The 19120-nt window shown below is 34.3% G+C and overlaps 1 long non-coding RNA gene across 1 annotated transcript in view; it reads left to right on the top strand.

Annotated features, from left to right (window-relative positions):
- The first annotated feature begins 3179 nt into the window (after positions 1 to 3179).
- Positions 3180 to 19120, top strand: part of LOC138702212 (uncharacterized) — a 550748-nt gene continuing 534807 nt past the window's right edge. The window contains exon 1 of the long non-coding RNA XR_011332806.1: positions 3180 to 3231. This is a non-coding gene — a long non-coding RNA (uncharacterized lncRNA). The remainder of the gene's footprint in view (positions 3232 to 19120) is intronic.

Raw genomic sequence — 19120 nt, 5'->3', positions numbered from 1 at the left:
TAATAATGCCTAAACTTGAAAATTCGTGGTGATGATGATGATGATGATGATGTTGGTGATGATGATGATGATGATGGTAATGACGCAAATGTTATAGTCATGAATTACTAAAGTGAAAAGTATAGTACCATTTGTGCGATCAACCACGTAAAAATACACATCAATAAAATTATATTTAAATGCCGCTGATGTAGCATATTCAAAAATGCAATTTACGTGTTAAAATTTGGGATACTAGCCCCAGTATTTTTTTTTACAAACGTTCAGAAATCTGTTGTTTTTATTGAAGAAGAAATGTATTACAAAATTGATACGTGTTCCAGAAGGCAATTTCAGTTACGTTTGTTAGATACGAAGGCACATGTATCAAAGATAAACAATAACAAAAAATGCACTCGGGTGCCAAGCAGGGAAAGCCGACCCAGCTTCGTTGAAATAATACGCACGAAAATAGGCTTAATTAACTCCTCACGAAACGAATTGTTTATCTACTGGGGTTCTACCGTTCGTAAAATATGCACAAGATCATTTGCTTTCCATACATGTCCGTGTTTATCTGAAATAGTATTAAATAAATAGAAGACAAAAATATCGATAAGCATGAAGCATGACCAAGGTTTTGAATGTATAGAGTCCTCGTTGTGATGTAAAGACGCTTGCGCAGTGGGGACCTTGTGTAACATTTATGTTACCTTCAGTCAAGACATACATGTTGTACAATATTGTCTGTAAATCATTTACCGTAGTTATTGTTTATTCTTCGTCTTTATACATTTATGGGTTCATAAAAGCGAAAATAGTGATAACTGTAAAATTAGTGTTATACTTTGTGGAACGTATTAAAATGTATTAAATACGGTATATCTGACGTTGTAATAGGGGTCAGGTAGTTGACTTAATCTCAGTTTTACTGCCGTCGTTATTATCCTTTGTGTCCTGTTTTCGTATTCGGTTTTTCCCTGCCGCCCCTGATCACGTTCTCATTGGCAGTCTCATCCTTGTCAAATCTATTATATTTTTATATATTCGTAACATCGATATAAATTACAAAATTAATTGTCAGTACATTAAATAATAAAAAATAATAAACCGTGACGCGACAGCATATGAAGGACCAAGACAAGATCCACTAGCCGGCTACTGGCCTCATATAGATACACACATGCCTCAGCAAAGGTGGGTAATCATGCAACCACAACGATGATCCCCCAGCCGTTATGGCTTGTTTACGAAACCGGATTTCGTAGCTCCTCAAATTTATTACGATGCTGGTGGGTACACTTTTCATACACTGGACGAGAAAAAATTTCCTTCTCTCCTAGGGCTCATACTAGTGTGCATTCTATAATGTGAGTCCTAAGCGTGATGTAGGGATGGGCAAAAATAACTGGTTATTTTGAAAACCGGTTAATTTCATACTGTTAACCGGTTATTTTTTCTTACCGGTTTAACCTGATAACCGGTTATTTTCCTCAATAACCGAACGACCGGTTATTTTTTAAATATACATCGATTCAAATGTATTTTTAATTTATCTCTAATTAAATAGCAAACGAACATAATTTATTTTATTATTTTGTACTGTATATAATCAACCTTGTACACACATTTATTGTCTCGTGGACCATTCCTAGATGGGGTAGGGATTACTGCTTTACTTACTTCATATATCCATAGATGGCAAAATGAAATCAAATCAATGTCAATAGCATATGCCTATCTTAATCGGTGACTTTCTCTGATTGACTTATAATATATCTGCCGATATTGGAGCATTTCAAACTGCGAGAAATTTTTTTTTCTAATAGCATATATTATTGATATTTTACATCATTGTCCCATTAGTCTCTAGCTTTCCAATACCGATCACTTTCACAGGGGGACTTCAGGGATGGACATGGTTGTACAAGTTCTCTGTCCATACGTCGAGAAAGTTTGACTTTAGTACTTATTTGTTATAGCAGAATAGATTATATCCGTCGAAATTTATCATAAACAAGGTTATAATTGTAAAAATTATTAAATTTGTGTTATTTTTTACTTATCTTACCTATAACCCTAATGTGAATGAGATAAACATCTTAAATGCCATTTCATAACCTATGATAATTTTTTGTATTTTGTTTAGGGAATTACTGATGAAGTGATGATCTTCAGCATCTAATTATGTTATTTTGACTATCTTCTGGTTGGTTTGGAGTTGAGTGCAAATATTTATTTGATTTCTATTGCAAATAACCTCTCATTTTGTTTTCCTGAGTAGTTTGCTGACTTTAGAACGTTAAAAAAATTAATAACCGGAAAATAACCGGTTAACTTCTTATTTTTGATCGGTTATCTTCTTTCAACAACTTAAATATATTTTGAAATAACAGGTTAACCGATAACCGGTTATTTTCGAATAACCTCCCATCCCTAGCGTGATGCCTCAGACCGTTAGACCACGACACTGCGGCGCGGAAAGAATTAAAGAGGGCCGTTGCAGTTTGAAATCAAATAATGAACGAAACAAGACTTTGTTAGTAATAATTTACAACACAGAAAACAAAGAAACTGTTGGAGAATTTATATTAATGTACTGTAAATCAGACGCTAAAATTCTGACTTAACAAAATTCTACCTGCAGACTCTGGGAATGGTTTTTAATATCCTGCTTACACAATCTGCTCACACAATCCAACTTCCGGTAGATAAATATAATATGGAAATGTCAATCCTAAATCAAAATTATTAGTAAGATATATATATATATATATATATATGATGAACTATTTGAACAGGTGTCTAATGTTTTTTTTTAATCCAATAGCAGTTACTTTACTTTTGTGTCATTCATCCCAGCATTCTCATCTAGGAGCGACGCGCAGAACTAGTATGAGTTGCTCTCGGTGCACTATGGGAGCCTAACTACATAGCACCGCATGGTGTTGATTGAGCAGTTGTGCGATGTCGGTAGGAGAAAATGGAGCATCTATCACAGAGAAAATTCTTTATCCACGACAAATTTCACTTCGACCAACCGGCACTTGAATCCGGGTTACCAAAGGGGAAAACAGTCGTGTTATCCGTGCGGCTATCTGTGAACCTGACAGTATGTTGTCTACTCTATTACAGGGCATGTTGGCTGCCAGGAAGAAATTAGCAAAGCAACAGATCCGTTGCGCAACAGCCTATGGAGGGCCAAGGCATAGCAGCTGACTGTTGGCCTCACGTCCACGTGTCCTAGCAGAGGTAACAAATATACCCGTAGCATTTAATATAACTTAGATAAATAGGGACTCAACTGACAACGTATTTCCCAGTGCACACAGCACGATTAGGGCCTACGTCTATAGCTCTGATATAAACCAAGAAGTATAAGCTCTTTAGGGAGCCTCTCTACTCAAAATATCTGGCAAAAGAAACCGCAACAGGCTACTAGACCTCGCATATGTAAGGCTGATTGTGAAGAATTGCAAAATTACTTGAAGACGTTGGGAAGATGTATCATCGATACTAAGGAAAATATTTCCTATAGTCACTTTGTTCATCTCAAAGCTTTTGGGAATTTAGTTCAGACTAAACCAAATACTTTTTGTCAAGTCACGGCTACAATTTAATTAAAAAAAATCGTTGGTTTACAAGCAAAACACATTGAGTAAAAATTATTACTTCTGAGAAAAAGGCGTTTCTCTTCTGACAAAACTGAATTCTCAAAATATTATTCTTTTTAGTAAGTTGCTTCTGTGTAAGTGTATTTAATTTTCCAATACTAAGTTTATACAGTTACATTATGATGTCCACTACATAGCCTACACATTTTTCTCAGAAGTATTATTTTTTACTTAATGTATTTTGCTTATAAACCAACGGAATGTTATACTCGATAGAGCAGTGTGTTCCTAGTAAAAGTAAAATGGATATACTTTATGCCTATACAAGCTTAGACTACTACTACTACTACTACTACTACTACTACTATTACTACTACTACTACTACTACTACTACTACTACTACTACGATGGCATCACAGCCCAAAGTCGAGCCTTAGCCTCCTCAATTTTCTTCCTCCAACTCTCCCTGTCTTGTGCTAATTTTCTCCAGGCAGTTGTTCCGAGATAGTCCTGAGAATCGATCGTTACCGCGTCTATCCATCTATTTTTGGGTCTTCCAATTGGTCTTTTACCATGTATTTTCCCTTCTAACAACTTCTTTGATATTCTGTTCCCTTCCATCCGATAGACATGTCCGGCCCATTCAAGCCTCCTTAATTTGATGAAAGTAACAATATCGAAACTTCTATATAATTTATATAGCTCGTTATTATAACGTATTCTCCACTGCATATTTTCTTGCACTGGTCCAAAAATTCTTCGGAGTATTTTGCGTTCAAATATACCTAGTTTAGCTTCTGTCACCTTAGATAATGTCCAAGTTTCGCTTGCATAACAGAGAATACTTCTAATAACACTAACCTGCGAATTTCAACTTTGTGTTTGTTGCCTAAACTAAGTAATGTGATTTTATATAATGGCAATGTGCTGAATCCGAATTTTCAATCCGTTTTCTTCTATCGTGTCAGGTTTGTTTGCAAAATCACTTTAAATGTATTTTATAAATACTTGAATTTCATCACAAACTTTTTCATTCACTTTTTTATTTCAAATTGAAAAACAGTATTTAAAAGACACAACTTGCTGAAATTATATGTATGCTTGTTCATACATGTCACTAGAGTGTTTTTGTTTTGTTTTGTTTACTTCACTATTGGATGTATAAATTAGCACAATGTATCACACAAAAAATTACACAACTTGCTTCTTAGTTGAGAAAGTCCTCCTGTCCTATCACGCTTTAACATCCAACAATAATCACCAAGCATACTGATACTCCCGCGTCCCTGGTACCTTCTTTCGAACTCCTGCAGATCCTTGTGAAATCGTTCATCTTACTCTTAGCTGAAAAATCCTAGATTTTCGGCGAAATAAGATATCTGAGAAAACAGAAAATTTTGATACTCATGTTACAACCAAATTCCTTGTATACTTCAAGCATGTTAGCCACAATATTTCGGTAATTAGGATCCTTGTTGCCAAGCAATTTTAAAACAACATCCATGCTGATTTCTCCTTTTCATCCATACTGTTTCTAAATGCTGCACCAGACATGTTTTCTTATGTCAGGACCATTAAATATATATATCATTTTTCAGTTTGCTTCAGATAGTAGTTGAAATTTCTCACATATATACTTAAAACAGCCTCCTTCCTTATTGAAAGCTTTTACAAGCTGTTTCATTAAGCCAAGCTTGATGTGGAGAGATGCCAGCACAACTTTAGAAGAACTCACAAGACTTTGGTTCACAACATTCTTACAACCGACTTCCAAATTTGTCGAGGTGGCCAGTCTTTCATAGTCCAGTGATCAACTCATGACCTACTATCCCACAGGCAAAGAAAGCATGGAAATTTGGTAAAACCAGATTGTTGACCCAGCAACATAATAAGAACTTTGAAATCATCACAAACTTGCCAGTTGTGTTCCTATAGTCTAGTCGCAATAACAGCAGTTGCAAATTTGTGTATGATTTTTTGAGGATCACTGAATAGGCAACGGGCACTGAACCAAAAATGTTTCCGTTATGAAGGAGGAAATCCTTTAAACTTCGCTTGGAAGCAGCAATGAAGAGTCTCCATTCATTTAGGTCATAGTTTGGAAGTCCAAGTTTTAGCATAAATTCTTTCACATTACTGCAATATACAAGATTATCACCTTCGGAGAAAAACTATTTAAAACCTATTTTACGTTGTCAGTACCAATAGAAAGATGTTTGTTTAAGATTTTCTGGTCGCACAGGGATTGGTACATTAGGCACAGGTAAAATGGCTGACCGAACAACTGAATACACGATTTGATTTTTATATTTAGAATCGTACCCCTTCACATCACACGAACAGAAGTAGCAGTCATTACTATGGTTCGTCTGCTCTGTCCAAACCATAAGTACTCCAAAAAATAGCAACGGTCTTCTCTAATTGATCAAATGATGAAGCTCTTCAGTGCATAATCTACATACTTTATGTGGTGCCCAAGCTTTACTTTGGTCTACAAGTTTTGATTCCAAAATAGGCATGGTATAACTTTTTTCACAAAATCTGTAATATTACACCTCTGCTTAGGCAATGTGTATATCCTACATAAGTTATATAACGAAAGTGGCCTGGATTATTTAGACATCCTCGATGCAACATGGTAAATACTTTCTTACTGAACTAAAAACTTTCAACATTCTACTCCACAATAAAGCTTCAAACTGATTTCGTTTCGTTTCCAGGTGAAACGCAGACTAATGAAATGTGAGAGGAACTACACAAGTTGAGTTCAGTCTCTCACCAAGGAGTGGCTGACATTTCTATCTTTCACAAATAAAAATAATGACAAGGCTGCACGTTATTTCGCCCTAACTTCCTTATGTGCTTGCACTCCCTATCTGCTTAAAAAAACATCCAGTGTCCTTGGTTTTCAATATAAACACCTTAAAAATATGTTGAATACATTTGGTTTTCATATCCTAACATACTAAACCTACATATGTTAAAGTATTACAGTTTAAAATAATTACGCTATGAATTGTCGTAATATATTATAAGAAAATTAAAATAACAAAAAAATGGTATGTGATAGGAACTTTTTGGCTTTGAATTTGATTATAGGATGCTAATAATACCCTAAAACATTAAAACTTTGGAGGCAGGAATTTCATCGCAGACTAGTGTAATTGTTTTGTATATTTTAAGTTTTGTTTCCTTGTGCACACAGTTAGATTTCAATATTGCGCTTAATGCGAAATAGGCCTTATTGGCTGCAGTGATTCGACTCTGTACTTCAATTAATTCGTTATTGTTACTTGTCATTATTGTTCCAAGATATTTAAACTTCTCAGTTTCTTCAAACATGTTTATCGTCAGATTGAGAGAGTTGTATATATTTTGTTTATTTCTTATTTGTGTCATCCGTTTGGTTTTACTTGCATTAATCTGCAACCCGATTTTAGCGGCTCCTTGTTCCAGGTCTTTATACACTTCTTCTATTGCTGTCAACGACCGTCCCATAACATCCAAGTCATCTGCGTATCCTACTATTTGACGCTTTTGTAAACTAAAGTGTTGTTAGGATCTATACCTGTCTGTGTTATCACCCAATGTAAAGCAAGATTGAAGAGCATTGGTGCTAGAGCATCCCCTTGTTTCAGCCCATTATCAATATTAAATTGTTCTGTTGAACCGCCAAATATCTTCACTTGAACCATGGTTTCTGCCATGGTCATCTTGACGAGTTTGATTATCTATGGATGTATCCCTTGATGAATAATAATTTTATATAATCCTTGTCTATTAATGCTGTCATAAGCTGTTCTGAAATCTACAAACAAATGGTATAAGTTGAGATTATACTCCCAGAACTTTTCTGTCGTGCCTTTAACAGTGTAAATTTGATCTATGGTCGACCTTCCTGCACGGAAGCCGGCTTGGTACTCGTCTATGATATTCTCGTAGTATTTCTCCAATCTTTTCCGGAGAATGTAAGTGAATATTTTGTACATTGTCCATAGGAGAGTTATGCCTCTATAATTTTGGCACTCTAGTTTGTCTCCTTTTTTATAAATTGGACAGATTATTCCAACTTTCCATTCACTAGGCATTTTTTCTTCTTGCCATATCTGTTTTACCAGTTTGGTAGAACTCCTTGTGGTGTACTGACAATTTCCTCTCCATTTCTAAGTAAATTTGTTCTCGGTACATATCCTTTTCTGTTATATTTCACTTCTCTATAAGCACTTTTGAGGTTATTCTCTTTGAAATTGTTTTCCATTTCTATAATGCGTTTATTCCACAATTCTCTCTTTTTACGTCTGCATATATAATTTGCTTCCTGCCGTTTCTTTTGATATTCGTTGTACTAGTTCCTTGTCAGACGGTCTAAATAAATTTCCCTTGCTTTGTTCCTTTCCTCTAGTGCTTTTTGACAGTCACTGTCAAACCAATCGTTTTTCATAGTCTTTTCATTATATCCTACTGCTTCTTCGCTTGCTATTCTGCAGGCTTCTTTTAGTTCCTCCCAGTAGATCTCTATTCCTTGCTCAAATCTCTCTTTCCGATTTACACATTCTCTACTTAGAGCTTGTTGATATTTATTTCTTACTTCTTCTTCTTTAAGTGCCTCGACTTTTATTTTACGAGGTCTTTCTGCTTTCTAATTAAATGTACTGTCTATCCCGCATAAATATTTCACCTTAATAAGGTAATGATCCGAGTCTGCGTCAACTCCTCTAAATGATCTCACATCTTGAACTCCAGAGTCTCTTCTCCTATACAAGCCTAGACCGTATGGTCAAAATATCCGTGCACTGGATTTAATGACAAATTCTGTTAGTGAAATACATTTGCATTGTTGAATAAATTCACATAATTTTATTACAAGCTTAGGAGGGACAATGTGGTTTATGTTTTTTTGTGATTAGGTGATAAGTTATTTAGAGAATTTCAGAAAAGTTCTGTAAATTTAGAGAGGTTAAGAATTCATTTCCCCAGGATTCTTCAATCTGAAAGCAGACTTTTACCTTCTCTATTTCTGTTTGTCCTTTGCATTTAGTATATTTACTTTTCGAGAAGATTGCAGTCAGTCACAATTCACTATTCTATAAAACATTGTATAATGCTATATCAGTAAAACACTCCATTTCATAATGTTAAACAGTCTTTTTATCAATAAAATAATTATTTGTTACAATAATTGAAATAATCGCTGTATTAATATAATTTCATGAGTAATGTTTATATTTTAGTCTAAACATATTGTTAAAATCCTCACAAGTAAGTTATATCCAACACCTAGAAATTCGTTATAAATTTCACTCTAAAGATCACATCAGACAAAATTGTGAACCTGTAAACAGTCCCGGCTAGTTGGAGAAAATAAATCCCAATAAACTTTTGAAAATCTTCAATTCATCTTCACAAGTCAGTCACAGTGAAATTCTGAAGGATCAGGATTTTTAAATAAACTAAATGTCCTGCTTACTTATTGAAATGTATTGGAAAGTTATGTTAATAGTAAAAATGTAGGGATTTCATTATAGTATAATTTTCTAAAATTGAAGGCCTCAATATTTACAAAATTGCTTACAAAATAGTTTCATAATGGAAGTGTGATTCTTTTATAGAGATAGAATTTTCTTTGTAAAATCAAGATTGGGTTGTACGTTATGTAAAATAATTAGTTGTATGAATATCACTACATGTAAAGAATATAGTTATAACCAGTTTGGAGTCAAGTTTTGGACGACAATCTCTGTCGGCGATGCCACATACGGAATATAACTTTGGCGCATGTCCTTGGATCTGGCCCGTAAGGTGAGCTACTGTAAAATTCCAAACATCATCGCATTCGATCAGAGATTGCCGGCATTCTAAGAGAGAAATGTTCGAAGGGGTCCATGGTGTTCCTCGTATCCGGCAACTGTAGGACAAAGTCAGTGCCGGATAACTGATCTTGCCGGATAATGGAAAGTATGTTTATAGGTTATGTAAAGACATACTGTACTGTACAAACATTTTTTTTCCGTGTTGAAATTTAGTAATTTTCATATAGAGATTTAAAAATAAAGTTTTGAAATACGTACAATGTTTATTTTTAGTACTGAACACGGTAATGCACATTTATCAGTTTATAATTATTGTAAGAGGCCTACATAATAGCGTAAAAAATACTAAAAGTTTTCGTAACTTGATGACAATTTTAAATGACGGCCATGTGACATGAAAAGCGGTGTAGCCAACGTCGCAACTATGAAGACGATGATGTAGCTGTACCGCTCGATGATTTGAACCTCTTTAATATAACTCTAATGTCTGCTTGTTTATTATACTATCTATTACCTGAGTGAAGCTTTTACGAGCTACAGCGTAACAGAGAATTTCACACTTTCCTATTTAGACTCCTCCAACACTTCTTCGAAACGGCCGAGTTTAAGTGGTAAATTTAAAGATATCGCCTCTGCGCATTGTTTGCAAGGCCTAAGTGACAGCTTACCGATGCTACCCGATCTACTCCAGGGACATAACGGGGTTTTCTGTCTATGTTTTCACGTGTGAGAAATGTAAAGAGTAAACAAAGTATGCGGCATATGCGATCCACGAAAACCACTCATATCTTCGTCCAATTCTTTCCTTTCGCATCAATGACAATTTTTTTTGGTCTAGCCAAAAGTGCAGTTATTTTAGTATTGCCGGTTATTTGGGTATCGGATACGAGGAGTTTTACTGTATATGAAAAAAGTTCTTATGAAGAGCATATTCTAGATCCAACTGTTAGATTTGAACAAGACAGTGGTCAACCAGAAGATGTAGATAATGAAAAACGGCAAGTAACCTATATGAGGCTATAATTCCGTATTATCTGGAAAAATACCTCTTCAAAAGGATTCATATCTACGGCATGTTAATTGGAGCTAGAGGCACAATACCGAAACACCTGGTCAATATTTGGCAATTTCTTCACCTTGACATCCAGAACCTGAAAACTATAGCTCTGATAGCCGTTAAAGGTTCGCTCCAAATTTATAAGAATCATTGTATTAACATTGTAATTATTTTCTTATTTTACTATTGTTTTGAGTACTTTATTTAATTGTAGAATATTTCAGTTAGTTTATTTGTAATTTTTAGTTTAATATTTTAAGGCTAAATTGATTTGTATTAGGCCAATCACTTTTAACTTTTGTCAAAATATATCAGAATACCTGCAGGCTATGTTGTATGTGTATGAAATTGTAATTCTTGTTATTTTATTCTTTGTCTTTATAGGCGGCCTAAAATAGTAGGAAGTATTCAACAATGAAATTATATGTATATATATATTAGTTCTAATTCCTGAGAAACAGTCCACATTTTCAATTATAAATTGAGAAACTGATAGAAAGAAGTGGCTACAAGTAATATGGAGTAGAGTCCACACCTATGGAGTAACGGGTAGCGCATCTAACCGCGAAAGCAGGTGGCCCAGTTTCGAATCTCAGTCTGGTCAAGTTCCTGGTTGAGGTTTTTTCTGGGGTTTTCCCTCAACCCAATTATTATGAGCAAATGTTGGGTAACTATCGGTGCTGGTCCCCGGACTAATTTCATCGGCATTTTCACCTTCATTTCATTCAGACACTAATTAACCTGAGACGTCGTGAAATAACCCACTAAGAGAATATGCAGCAGACATTAGGAATTTTCTTTGACATAGGATGAATACCTTTCTACAGATCTTACATAAACATACAGTAAACAAACTCACACGCACACAGACATACATACACGTACAAATCATATGCACACAGAGGGAGAAACAGACACAAGCAAACAAGTTAAAGAACTCATTAAATATAGGCCTAAGTCCTGTTTATGATCCTGAATTCTTTTTATTTCGTAGTTTTAAAATACAGAGCTAATTAATAATGTGTATTAAAATTCTTTTTCGTACTTAGAAGGATGTTACATATATTAATGGGTATAAAAACATGTTTTATTTGCAGATAAAACTAAGACGAAAAATTCAACGACAAAACAAATTAGTTCCATTACACTGTTTACACTTTTCTAAATAATTCTTTCACTGTGTTGTGAATGATATTACCGTCCGTATTTAATTTTCTTGAGCCACCGCTTAAAAATGAAACCTTTTGTTATGTACTGAAACTTTCCTTTTCTGTATTACACGCACAATAAGAAGTTTTACGACCCAAAAAATTGTGTTTGGTTTCATTATAAATTGTCTTTTTAAGTACATCTATGTAATTTATTAGACACAAATATATTTCGTATTAAACATCTCTCTGTATATTACTTTTCCTCCTTAAGAAAGTCAGTATTTAGCATTGGTAGCTACATGATAATGTATTCGTTAGTCTTCATAATGAAATTCAAACTCTGTTACTTACTCTTGCGAAATATAAAAAGTCTCTCGAATAGGGTACAAAGTTCATGCTTACAAATGGCATGGGAGTAAATAATCCTTAATTGCAAAAGCTGCTAGTGATTTTTCGCTGCAAAAACTTTTTCTTTGAGTTGAATAGAAGACAGAAATTAATCGGCAATATATTCTCCTGAATTATCTATGACTTTGTACCAACGCTGGGATACTTTCTCGATTCTGCCTCTCAAGAAATCTGGAAGTATAGAATTAAAAAAGTCATCAATTTAAATGTATAAAGCATCTTCGTTACCAAAGAAGTTACCTTGAAGAGAATGGAAAAGGTGAAAACGCGTCTTACATTTTATTTCATTTTTTCTTTATCCTTGTGTAACCTCCTTCCTGTATCTTACAAGCTGTTGCTCTTAGATGAGGGGTAATTCTATTTGGATCACATGCGAGACTTGGACATTAGAGAGACTCATCTGATGAGGGATCAGCTCTACGCAGGGACCATCTCCTAAAGACAACAAGAACATATACATACAAACAAATAAAACGAACGAACAAACAAACACACAAACACATTCGTACATACGCACATACATACATACATACATGCATGCATGCATGCATACATACATACATACATACATACATACATACATACATACATACATACATACATACATACATACATACATACATACATACATACATACATACATACATACAGTGAACAAAACGTTCGGGTAGGTGAAATTCGCATTTGCGAGTCGAGAAAATCCCGGAAAAATCCACACTAAGATTGGCCGGCCTCGGGTTTTGAATCCTGGCCTTCTGAGTGCGAGTCCGAGAGGGTATATCCTCGACCACTTCGCTCGGTATTTTATTTTATATGGCTGAAAAATGGTGTTGATATTTCATTCATTGTCCATATTCGGTTTCTTTGTAATAATTTATAACGGAAATATTACTTTAAATCATTTCAGAACATTGCATTGTCTCCTGCAGAGTTACAAGTCTATTATAAATATCGCCTTGTAACGACTTTTATATAACCAAATTTTCTCTTATATCTACGTCACATTATAGCAGTGTTGTATGCGATAGTAGTCAGTATTTTGATTATTATTACAATTATTACTTTTACATCTCTTTTATTTTCTACATAAAGTATTTTAACTATCTATACTATAATTTTTGTATATTGAATATTTTAAGCTCAAAGCGTGTTTATATTTTTAAGATTTATTACTGTCCCCAAAACACATTCTGCAATGAAACTAATCACACAAATTACACGAAGTGAGCAATCTAGAGTCTGGCGTACAAGCAGAACACAAGAACGTTATGTAGCCATATAATCCTTACGGTGACACGCTTAAAATTCCTCGCATGTGTAAAGTTTTGTATGAGTTTGAGGGAACGCGGGAGGAAGCCTTTGTAAATGAATGCGATGGTTTTGTTGGCTCATCTCCGTTGTTGTGCTCCACGCACGCATATAGTCTGGATTACTGTACAGAGAGCATCATGATGGTCATGACGTACCCTGATTATGCACTCTGCAGCAAGAGCTAAAGCGTTGGTTAGTATTCTGGACCAGACACCGTCCGACACCAGTCCAGGGTAGAACAGATCCAAGAACCGAGAGAGAGGCTCGCCCGGTCATTCGATGCCGGTTTGATGTCTCGCATCTAGTTAAAAAGGCTTTCACAATCGTTTTAATGAAATACCGTATACCATTGTCAATGACTGCTCATAAATGTGAACTCTTCGAAATGAATTAATTTAAATGAAAACGGGCTACTTTCTAGAATACTTAAAAGCGGTGTGCTCTGCTGTAAAAGGAATTCTGCAACCAATTTTAAATGTTATGTATATCCTAGCGCAGTTGTCTGTTTTGGGTGTGTTGCTTAATTGTAAACAAAAAAAAAAATGTTGTGTATATGAGGTTAGCTTTACTTTATTTTATCTCGTTTCGATTTCATGATGACGTGAACTTTTCGAGTTGCAAAACGAAAACACTGAGAATAAAATTTTGTGCAATATAAATCTACGTTTCCGAAGAAAGTAAAGTTAAAACTGAGTTTAAATTGTCAGAGAAATGAGCTTCGTTAGAATGTCGCCACAAATGTACGAAAAATGAAATATTAGATACAATAGGCACGTAATTATACATACATACATACATACATACATACATACATACATACATACATACATACATACGCCCTAAATGGCGCAGTTGGTATAGCGCTGGCCTTCTGTGCCCGAGGTTGCGGGTTCGATCCCGGCCCAGGTCGATGGTATTTAAGTCACTAGGTTTAGTGGCATGTAAAAGAACTCCTGCAGGACAAAATTCCGGCACACCGGCGACGCTGATAAAACCTCAGCAGTTGCGAGGGTCATTAAATAAACCATAACTGAATTTTTTTACATACATACATACATACATACATACATACATATATACATATATACATATATACATACATACAGTCGACCTGGTTGGCAAGTTGGTATAGCGCTGGCCTCCTATGCCCAAGGTTGCGGGTTCGATCTCGGGCCAGGTCGATGGCATTTAAGTGTGCTTAAATGCGACAGACTCATGTCAGTAGATTTACTGGCATGTAAAAGAACTCCTGCGGGACAAAATTCCGGCACATCCGGCGACGCTGATATAACCTCTGCAGTTGCGAGCGTCGTTAAATAAAACATAACATTTACATACAACCATACATACATACATACATACATACATACATACATACATACATACATACATACATACACACACATTGGCTTACATACAATTTTGAAGTATTTGATTATACATTCAGCAGATTTATGTTTAATTTCCAGTAAGGAAGTTGAAATTAATTTCCATACCATATATATGTTGTTTAGTCAACTGTCCGAAGGCAGGTCCGGACCCCACAAGTGACACCAGCAAGGCATTACTTATGAGGCAACTAGGCCAAGAGATAATGAGGTAGAGTGACCAAATTCTTTCTCCCTCAATTGCTTACGTCGCTGACTAGCAACATACTACACTAATCAGACTACTTAACAATTGAAGACTGGTAATAAAAAGACTAAGTGCCAAAGAGACAAACATTAGGAGATACAGCTTTTTTGTGTCACTAGTAATGTAATATAATACATTTTGCACATCTAGGGCCTAAAAAAATTACAATGGGACTTAACATTTTTATTAGTGGATTGAGTCAGGGACCTAGACTTTTTTTTTTTTTTGTAAAATCTAATTTTCAACCATTTTGGCACTTATATCCTTTTTACGTCCGATCTCCAATTGTTCTTCCTCTGACACACATCATCAAGATGTACTACTTGATAACAGATGCAGCTACATGTCAGGCAGAACCTGAATCAGAGATGTAGCCTACCATAGACATAGTGTATGATGTTTCCTTTATATTGTTTTGTTGTGCAACATTGTGTTTATATGCAGGGTGTACCATAATTATAGATGCAAATTGCAGGGAGGAGTAGAGAACAATGAAACAAGGCGAAAGTCCTAATAAATATAGATCCGGAAAATACCGTTTCCGATATCTATGGAGTTTTATTGTGTCCCGTCAGTACAGGTGCTCTGGCGTAACATAACATCTGATATGCAATGGAAGAAGAGAGCGTTCTAGCGCTCGTGCACATTCGAATGTCCCTGGCGTGTCTGTAATGCGTTGATAACCATTGGCAATACATTCCGGAAGTAAGTTAACATTCTCAACAGGGCTGGAATATACATAACATTTTAAATATCCTCAAAGAAAAAAAATCCAGAAAATTAAAGTCGGGGGACCTGGGAGGCCACTGTGTTGGTAAGTTATGGCCGATACACCCGTTATGGAAACTTGTGCGTAACAACACTCCAACGTTAAAATGAACGTGAGCCTGAGCTCCGTCATGCATTACCGTAAAAGCTGCCTTTTCCAAAGGGACACATCGTCCAAAAGTTCGCGTAGCTCATGTTGGAAGTACGCACGACCATTAAGTCTGTATAGTAAGAAATGGCGTTGTACATATACCAGCTATAATCTGTTGGTAGCCACAGCGATCACATATTTCGGTTGGTTTCCAGATCTATGTTTATTATGACATTTTTCTTTGTGACATTGTACTCTAGTCACTCCTGCAGTTTGTTTCTATAATTGTAACGGTTTGCGGACCTTTCGTCCACTACCTTTTGTCCACAATTTATTTTCGTCCATTACCTTTCTTCCACTCAATTTCGTCCACGTTCTCTTGTCCACAACCGATTGGTCCATACAATTTACGTCCATCCATACATTTTGTCTACACCTTTTATGCCCATAACCTTTCGTCCATCTTAGAATACATACGTATTTGTGTTTCCCACCTACAATTACAACACCGTAAACATGGTTATGGAATGTGTACGAGGCAGTCTTAAGTGAGGAGCAGAGGCTTAACAATGCCGTCGAAGACTGACATAGTAAATTAAAAAAAAAAAAAAAAAAAAAAACTCACGGTTGTTCATCATACCAGCCTTTGAAAGTTTTTGGAAGTCTTGCTGGATGAACAGAAATCAAATGAGCACGTGATTACTCAACTGTGGAGAGAACACACGCCAGTCGTGCACCATTATGTCAGACACGTCAATAATCATGAACGCATCAAGGAAATGATTATACGGTATGAAGACTATAAGAACGAAGGCCTGCTGGAAACATATCTGAGAAGAATTTCATAGAGTTTAAAAATTAACCCTGCTGAAGTTCTTCAGGAAGAAGAAAATTATGATTAATCATGTTTATAATACAAACAGTAATTTAAATGAATTACTTTTCACCTTACTTACTTACTTATTTACTTACTTACTTACTTACTTACTTACTTACTTACTTACTTACTTACTTACTTCGGAGGTTCATTGCCGCCCTCCAAATGAATTATGTTTCATGTCAACTATATTTTTTGCAGTAATGAACGAAATGGTCAGTGGACGAAGCATGAAAATGGATTAAATGGTCAGTGGACAAATCTGTCAGTGAACAAAAAAATGTGGACGAAATGTAGTGTACCAAAGCCCCTATAACGATTGTAACACATTCTGTATGTAGTTAAGATAATATGTAACCTTAAGAAAAAATATATGAAAATAAACTAGGTCATATACTTATTCTTTCCCCTTGATTACGTAGGTACATTGACTCGTATTGCACATTCAAAACAAACAAACAAACATCCTTGCTCATGACTGGATTAGAATCCACGACTTCGGCTTCCTGAAGTAGGGTCAAGTAGGGCTAATATAATACAGCAAAAAAAAAAAAATAGGACTAATCTGATTCAGACGTTAAAATGTACCAAAATCTAAGTTTAAAAATGTTTAAAACTGTGATTATGGACTTAAATTTTGTGCTCATTAAGGAGTGATAATAAACAAAGTTTAAAAATAAAAAATCATTATTAACCTCATAAATGCATTTAATTGGAGGCAGTTTTGTATGTTGAAAAACTTTCACGTGATGCTCGATTATTTTTGTTACTGCTCTTGAATGAATAAAAGTAGAACAATTTTGTAATTTTCTTTTCGCTAGAATAGTGTCAGCTTCATTTTTCTCTAAATTTTCATCAGTCTGGCAGTAATTAGTGTGAATAAGTACTATTATGATGTCATGTTTAGTATGAAAAAAATTGACCTAGTTGATCAATTTCATAATTTAAAATAATTTATTAACTCTTGAAGGATATTTCATAATATGTCAACACTTAAGGACTTAAGGGAAATTTTAATTGACATGTTGGCAACTACAGTGTTGTATAAGTTTAAAAATTACACATATAAACTTATTTTCACATATCTACCTAATTTTTAGCTTAATGATCATCCATGTTGGTGCTGAATTTTAAATAAACTTTGGAAAATACATTCATCATTATTTAAAAATATATTTCAAGACTATTTTAGCAATACAAATTGTATAATAAATTTCTCGATCTATTTATTTACATACAACACAATTATTGGAACACACAGGAATTTTCTAGGATTATCAGTAATATATTAAAACTTAAGTATATTGTGTAAATTTTATGGGAAAAGGGATCATTATAAAATTTGCTCAATCTTATTGTTAGTCAGTTTTAATGTGTTTTCAACCAAACTTTTACAGATGATACATTAGGCATCTGTATGTATCACAATAGCCTTACGTCATTGCTCTGTATAACATGGTGCGATTTATAGTAATGTACCAAAATAGCCCTATAGGTGTATCACAATAGCCCACGCAGAAGGATATTATAACACACTACTTTGTTACAAAATAAAGAATAAATTTTTCTCCAACTCCTTCATACTCATATATCTGAAGTAGCATAAGACTTAATTTTTTCAAAATTGTATATGCTTTGATAACAAAAGATTGACTTTTTGTATCATAATAGTCCTATGTGACCCTAATCCTTAACAAGGCAGAACATATTTCTTCCTCTGTATATCAATTGTGGCTTCAATTTAAAAAAAATGTAAAATGTGCATTTTCGCTTCCTAGTACGATAGTTGTATGCACGAATATGCGTTGTTACAATAACTGTAGAAGAACAAAATAGCGTACAATTGAATGTAAGTACATAAAACAAAACAATTAAGTAGGCCTATTTAGCCAATAATTGAAATAAAATGGCTGGAACAGTTTGAAAATAAATAATGATGATGAAACAAATAGAATAAACGTGGTTTCAGCAAAAATGTAGATTAAACACTGTTATATTCGTACAATTAAACATATTTATGGCATAATGTAATGTATGTAATTGTTCATTACTCTGTACAATACAGTCAGAATTAAGAACTAGTTTTTGAAAGATTCTTGTCCTTTAATAATAATAATAATAATAATAATAATAATAATAATAATAATAATAATAATAATAATAATAACAATAATAATAATAATGATAATAATAATAATAATAATAATAATATTATTATTATTATATAGTAATATAATAATAATATAATAATATTATTATATAGCAATATAATAATATTATTACTATTATTATTATTATTATCATTATTATTATCATCGCTATAGTAATCTAACTTCGTGTTAAAGTTTCAGTAACTTTCCGTTTTATCTCGGCCCTGACATCAAAGTTCATTGCTTTCAGAATCGTATATGTTATGAA

The sequence above is a fragment of the Periplaneta americana genome, chromosome 6 (assembly GCF_040183065.1).
Source record: "Periplaneta americana isolate PAMFEO1 chromosome 6, P.americana_PAMFEO1_priV1, whole genome shotgun sequence".
Classification (NCBI taxonomy): domain Eukaryota; kingdom Metazoa; phylum Arthropoda; class Insecta; order Blattodea; family Blattidae; genus Periplaneta; species Periplaneta americana.
This window is presented reverse-complemented; position numbering and strand designations above follow the sequence as displayed.